This window comes from Arachis ipaensis, chromosome B9, assembly GCF_059453495.1.
Source record: "Arachis ipaensis isolate K30076 ecotype BB chromosome B9, ASM5945349v1, whole genome shotgun sequence".
Lineage (NCBI taxonomy): Eukaryota > Viridiplantae > Streptophyta > Magnoliopsida > Fabales > Fabaceae > Arachis > Arachis ipaensis.
The window spans coordinates 92,609,904-92,616,800 of NC_142444.1; the positions used below are offsets into that span (position 1 = coordinate 92,609,904).

A 6,897-nucleotide genomic window follows, 5' to 3' on the forward strand; every position below is an offset into this window, starting at 1 on the left:
CCTGGATGTCTACTTTCCATCGCAATTGGAAGCGTGCCATTTGGAGTTGTGTAGCGCCAGAAAATCCACTTTGAGTGCAGGGAGGTCAAAATCCAACAGCATCAGCAGTCCTTTTTCAGCTTGAATCAGATTTTTGCTCAGCTCCCTCAATTTCAGCCAGAAAATACCTGAAATCATAGAAAAACACACAAACTCATAGTAAAGTCCAGAAATATGAATTTTGCCTAAGAACTACTGAAAATAAACTAAAAACTAACTAAAACACACTAAAAACTATATGAAATTAACCCCAAAAAGCGTATAAAATATCCGCTCATCAAAGGGTCTTTCAAGGATGATGGATTCATCCTCTTCCTTCCCAGTGTCTAGGATTATGAAATCAGCAGGGATGTAAAGGCCTTCAACCTTTACTAGCACGTCCTCTACTAGTCCATAAGCCTATTTTCTTGAGTTGTCTGCCATCTCTAATAAGATTCTGGCAGCTTGCACCTCAAAGATTCCCAGTTTCTCCATTACAGAGAGTAGCATGAGGTTTATCCCTGACCCAAGGTCACATAGAGCCTTCTCAAAGGTCATGGTGCCTATGGTACAAGGTATTAAGAACTTTCTAGGATCCTGTTTCTTCTAAGGCAATGTCAGTTGATCCAGATCACTCAGTTCATTGATGAACAAGGGAGGTTCATCTTCCCAAGTCTCATTACCAAATAACTTGGCATTCAGCTTCATGATTGCACCAAGGTACTTGGCAACTTGCTCTTCAGTAACATCCTCATTCTCTTCAGAAGATGAATACTCATCAGAGCTCATGAAGGGTAGAAGGAGGTTCAATGGAATCTCTATGGTCTCTAGATGACCCTCAGATTCCTTTGGTTCCTCAGAGGGAAACTTCTTATTGGTCATTGGACATCCCAGGAGGTCTTCCTCACTGGGATTCACGTCCTCTCCCTCCCATGTAGGTTCGGCCATGATGGTTAAATCAATGGCCTTGCACTCTCTTTTTGGATTATCTTCTGTATTGCTTGGAAGAATACTAGGAGGGGTTTCAGTGACTCTTTTACTCAGCTAGCCCACTTGTGCCTCCAAATTCCTAATGAAGGACCTTGTTTCATTCATGAAACTCAAAGTGGCCTTAGATAGATCAGAGACTATATTTGCTAAGTTAGATGGATTCTACTCAGAACTCTCTATCTGTTGCTGAGTGGATGATGGAAAAGGCTTGCTATTGCTAAACCTGTTTCTTCCACCATTATTAAGGCCTTGTTGAGGCTTTTGTTGATCATTCCATGAGAAATTTGGATGATTTCTCCATGAGGGATTATAGGTGTTTCCATAGGGTTCACCCATGTAATTCACCTCTGCTATTGCAGGGTTCTCATGATCAAAAGCTTCTCCTTCAGAAGATGCCTCTATAGTACTGTTGGATGATTCCTTCAATCCATTCAAACTCTGAGAGATCATATTGACTTGCTGAGTCAATATTTTGTTCTGAGCCAATATGGCATTCAGAGTATCAATTTCATGAACTCCCTTCCTCAAAGGCGTCCCATTACTCACAGGATTCCTTTCAGAAGTGTACATGAACTGGTTATTTGCAACCATGTTAATTAGTTCTTGAGCTTCTGCAGGCATTTTCTTAAGGTGAATGGATCCACCTGCAGAGTGGTCCAATGACATCTTTGATAGCTCAAACAAACCATCATAGAATATATCCAGGATGGTCCATTCTGAAAGCATGTCAGAAGGATACTTTTTGGTCAGTTCCTTGTATCTCTCCCAAGCTTCATAGAAGGACTCACCTTCCTTTTGCTTGAAGGTTTGAACATCCACTCTAAGATTGCGAAGCTTTTGAGGAGGAAAGAACTTGGCTAAGAAAGCCGTGACCTGCTTATCCCAAGAGTTCAGGCTATCTTTAGGTTGAGAGTCCAACCATACTCTAGCTCTATCTCTTACAGCAAACGGGAAAAGCATAATCCTGTAGACCTCGGGATCAACCCCATTGGTCTTAACAGTATCACAGATCTGCAAGAATTCAGTTAAGAACTAAAAAGGATCTTCGGATGGAAGTCCATGAAACTTGCAGTTCTGTTGCATCAGAGAAACTAATTGAGGTTTAAGCTCAAAATTGTTTGCTCCAATGGCAGGGATTGAGATGCTTCTTCCATTTAAATTGGAATTTGGTGCAGTAAAGTCTCCAAGCATCTTCCTTGCATTGTTATTATTTTCGGCCATGTCTCCTTCCTTTTCGAAAATTTCTGTCAGATTTTCTCCAGAGAGTTGAGCTTTAGCTTCCCTTAGCTTCCTCTTCAGAGTCCTTTCAGGTTCAGGATCGGCTTCAACAAGAATGTTCTTATCCTTGTTCCTGCTCATATGAAAAAGAAGAGAACACAAAAGAAAATATGGAATCTTCTATGTCACAGTATAGAGATTCCTTATGCAAGTATAAGAAGAGAAGAATGTAAGAAGGAGAAGAGGAAAAATTCGAACACAGAGAGGGGGATGGGGTTCGAATTTTTGGGTGGCGGAGAAGTATTTTCGAAAATTAGATAAAATAAAATAAAAGTATTTTTGTTGTTTTTAAATTAGAATTAAAATTAAAAATTTGAAAATTAAGAAAGGAAAAATTAAATCAAATTAAATTAAATTTAAAATAATTAGTCAATTAGTAAACTTTTAAAACCAATCAAAAAGTCAAGTAGTTAATTGAAAAAGATTTGAAAATCAATTTGAAAAGATAAGAGGTTAGAAAAGATTTTGAAATTGATTTTGAAAAAGATGTGATTGAAATTTAATTTGAAAAAGATTTGAAAAAGAATTTTAAAAAGATTTGATTTTGAAAATTAAAGTTGATTACTTGACTAACAAGAAACAAAAAGATTTGATTTTAAAATTTAAAGATTGAACATTTCTTATTAGGCAAGTAACAAACTTAATATTTTTGAATCAATCACATTAATTGTTAGCATTGAATTCGAAAATATGGAATAAAAATAAGAAAAAGATTTTGAAAATTAATTTGAAATTTTCGAAAATATGAAAGAAAAATTGAAAAAGATTTGATTTTTGAAAAAGATTTGAAAAAGATAGAATTTTTAAATTGAAAATTTGATTTGACTCATAAGAAACAACTAAATTTTAAAAAGTTTTAAAAAAGTCAACTCATATTTTCGAAAATTTATGAGTGAAAAAGGGAAAGATATTTTTTTTGATTTTTGAATTTTAATAAAGAAAGAGAAAAACATCAAAAAGACTCAATGCATGAAAATTTTGGATTAAAACACATGATGCATGCAAGAATACTTTGAATGTCAAGATGAACACCAAGAACACTTTGAATGTCAAGATGAACATCAAGACTTATTTTTGAAAAATTTTCAAGAAAAGAAAACATGCAAGACACCAAACTTAAAATTTTTTATTCTTTAGACATTAATAATTCAAGAATGCATATGAAAAACAATGAAAGACATAAAACAAAAAAATATGAAGATCAAACAAGAAGACTGGCCAAGAACGACTTGAAGATCATGAAGAATGCAATGCATGAAATTTTCAAAAATAATTTTTTTAGAAAATTAAAAAGATGCAATTGACACCAAACTTAAAACTTGACTCTAGACTCAAACAAGAAACACAAAAATATTTTTGATTTTATGATTTTATAAAATTTTTTTTTTGATTTTTCGAAAACTAATTGGGAAAAACGAAAAAGAGGAAAATAATTTTTTTTTATTTTTCGAAAATAGGAAAGAAAAAGCTTAAAATTAAAATAAAATTACCTAATCTAAGCAACAAGATGAACCGTCAGTTGTCCAAACTCGAACAATCCCCGGCAACGGCGCCAAAAACTTGGTATGTGAAATCGTGATCGTCAACAATGGCGCCAATGGCTTGGTGCTCTCAAACGTGAATTACACTTAGTCACAATTCCCCACAACTAACCAGCAAGTGCGCTGGGTCGTCCAAGTAATAAACCTTACGTGAGTAAGGGTCGATCCCACGGAGATTGTCGGCTTGAAACAAGCTATGGTCACCTTGTAAATCTTAGTCAGGCGGATTCAGATAGTTATAGAGATTTCATAATTAAAACATAATTGAAATATAAACTAGGATAGAGATACTTATGTAATTCATTGGTGAGAATTTCAGATAAGTGTATAGAGATGCCTTTCGTTCCTCTGAACCTCTGCTTTCCTGCTGTCTTAATCCAATCATTCCTACTCCTTTCCATGGCAAGATTTATGTAGGGCATCACCGTTGTCAATGGCTACATCCCATCTTCTCTGTGAAAATGGTCCAATGCGCTGTCACTGCATGGCTAATCATCTGTCGGTTCTCGATCATACTGGAATAGGATTTATTATCCTTTTGCGTCTGTCACTACGCCCAGCACTCGCGAGTTTGAAGCTCGTCACAGCCATCCCTTCCCAGATCCTACTCGGAATACCACAAACAAGGTTTAGACTTTTCAGATCTCAAGAATGGCCGTCCATGGGTTCTAACTTATACCACGAAGATTCTAATAGCTTGGACTCGGTCCTCTGTATTAGATATCTAAGAGATACTCATTCTAGCTTGTTTGCATGTAGAACGGAAGTGTTTGTCAGGCACGTGTTCATAGGTGAGAATGATGATGAGCGTCACATAATCATCACATTCAACATGTTCTTGGGTGCGAATGGATATCTTAGAGAAGGAATAAGCTTGAATTGAATAGAAAAATAGTAGTACTTTGTATTAATTCATGAGGAACAGCAGAGTTCCACACCTTAATCTATGGAGTGTAGAAACTCTACCGTTGAAAATACATAAGTGATAAGGTCCAGGCATAGCCGAATGGCCAGCCCCCTAAACGTGATAAAAGGATCAAAAGATAATCCAAAAGATGTAAATACAATAGTAAAAAGTCCTATTTATGCTATACTAGTTACTAGGGTTTACAGAAATGAGTAAATGATGCAGAAATCCACTTCCGGGGCCCACTTGATGTGTGCTTGGGCTGAGCATTGAGATTTAAACGTGTAGAGGCTTCTCTTGGAGTTGAACGCCAGTTTGTAACCTGTTTCTGGCGTTTAACTCCACTTTGCAACCTGTTTCTGGCGTTTAACTCCAGAATGCAGCATAGAACTGGCGTTGAACGCCGGTTTGCGTCATTTAAACTCGGAAACAGTATGGAGTATTATACATTGCTGGAAAGCCCTGGATGTCTACTTTCCAACGCATTTGAGAGCGCACCATTTGGAGTTCTGTAGCTCCAGAAAATCTACGTTGAGTGCAGGGAGGTCAGAATCCAGCAGCATTTGCAGTCCTTCTTCAACCTCTGAATCTGATTTTTGCTCAAGTCCCTCAATTTCAGCCAGAAAATACCTGAAATCACAGAAAAACACACAAACTCATAGTAAAGTCCAGAAATGTGATTTTTATTTAAAAACTAATAAAAATATGCTAAAAACTAACTGAATTATACTGAAAACTATGTAAAAACAATGCCAAAAAGCGTATAAATTATCCGCTCATCAGTTCCTCAAAGGGAAACTCCTTATTGGTCACTGAACGTCCCAGGAGATCTTCCTCACTAGGATTCACGTCCTCCTTATCCCTTGTAGGTTCGGCCATGATGGTCAAATCAATGGCCTTGCACTCTGTCTTTGGATTTTCTTCTGTATTGCTTGGGAGAGTACTAGGAGGAGTTTCAGTGACCCTTTTACTCAGCTGGCCCACTTGTGCCTCCAAATTTCTAATGGAGGACCTTGTTTCATTAATGAAACTTAAAGTGGCCTTAGATAGATCAGAGACAATATTTGCTAAGCTAGATGGATTCTGCTCAGAATTCTCTATCTGTTGTTGAGTAGATGATGGAAAAGGCTTGCTATTGCTAAACCTGTTTCTTCCACCATTATTAAAGCCTTGTTGAGGCTTTTGTTGATCCTTCCATGAGAAATTTGGATGATTTCTCCATGAGGGATTATAGGTGTTTCCATAGGGTTCACCCATGTAATTCACCTCTGCTATTGCAGGGTTCCCAGAATCATAAGCTTCTTCTTCAGAAGATGGCTCTATAGTACTGTTGGATGATTCCTTCAATCCATTCAGACTCTGAGAGATCATATTGACTTGCTGACTCAATATTTTATTCTGAGCCAATATGGCATTCAGAGTATCAATTTCAAGAACTCCCTTCCTCTGAGGCGTCCCATTACTCACAGGATTCTTTTCAGAAGTGTACATGAACTGATTATTTGCAACCATGTCAATGAGTTCCTGAGCTTCTGTAGGCATTTTATTTAGGTGAATGGATCCACCTGCAGAATGGTCCAGTGACATCTTTGATAGCTCAGACAGACCATCAAAGAATATATCTAGGATAGTCCATTCTGAAAGCATGTCAGAAGGACACTTTTTGGTCAGTTCCTTGTATCACTCCCAAGCTTCATAGAGGGATTCACCTTCTTTCTGTTTGAAGGTTTGAACATCCACTCTAAGCTTACTAAGCTTTTGAGGAGGAAAGAACTTGGCTAAGAAAGCCGTGACCAGCTTATCCTAAGAGTTCAGGCTATCTTTAGGTTGAGAGTCCAACCATACTCTAGCTCTATCTCTTACAGCAAATGGGAAAAGCATAATCCTGTAGACCTCGGGATCAATCCCATTGGTCTTAACAGTATCACAGATTTGCAAGAATTCAGTTAAGAACTGAAAAGGATCTTTAGATGGAAGTCCATGAAAATTGCAGTTCTGTTGCATCAAAGAAACTAATTGAGGCTTTAGCTCAAAATTGTTTGCTCCAATGGCAGGGATTGAGATGCTTCTTCCATGTAAGTTGGAATTTGGTGCAGTAAAGTCACCAAGCATCTTCCTTGCATTGTTATTATTTTCGGCCATGTTTCCTTCTTTTTCGAAAAT

At 37.2% G+C, this 6,897-nt stretch overlaps 1 non-coding gene across 1 annotated transcript; it reads left to right on the forward strand.

Moving 5' to 3' along the window:
* Positions 1-6,375: 6,375 nt before the first annotated feature.
* On the forward strand, positions 6,376-6,483 carry LOC148545477 (small nucleolar RNA R71). Its single transcript, XR_015901116.1, has one exon. It is a non-coding gene; the product is annotated as a small nucleolar RNA R71 (small nucleolar RNA).
* The last annotated feature ends 414 nt before the right edge of the window (positions 6,484-6,897 follow it).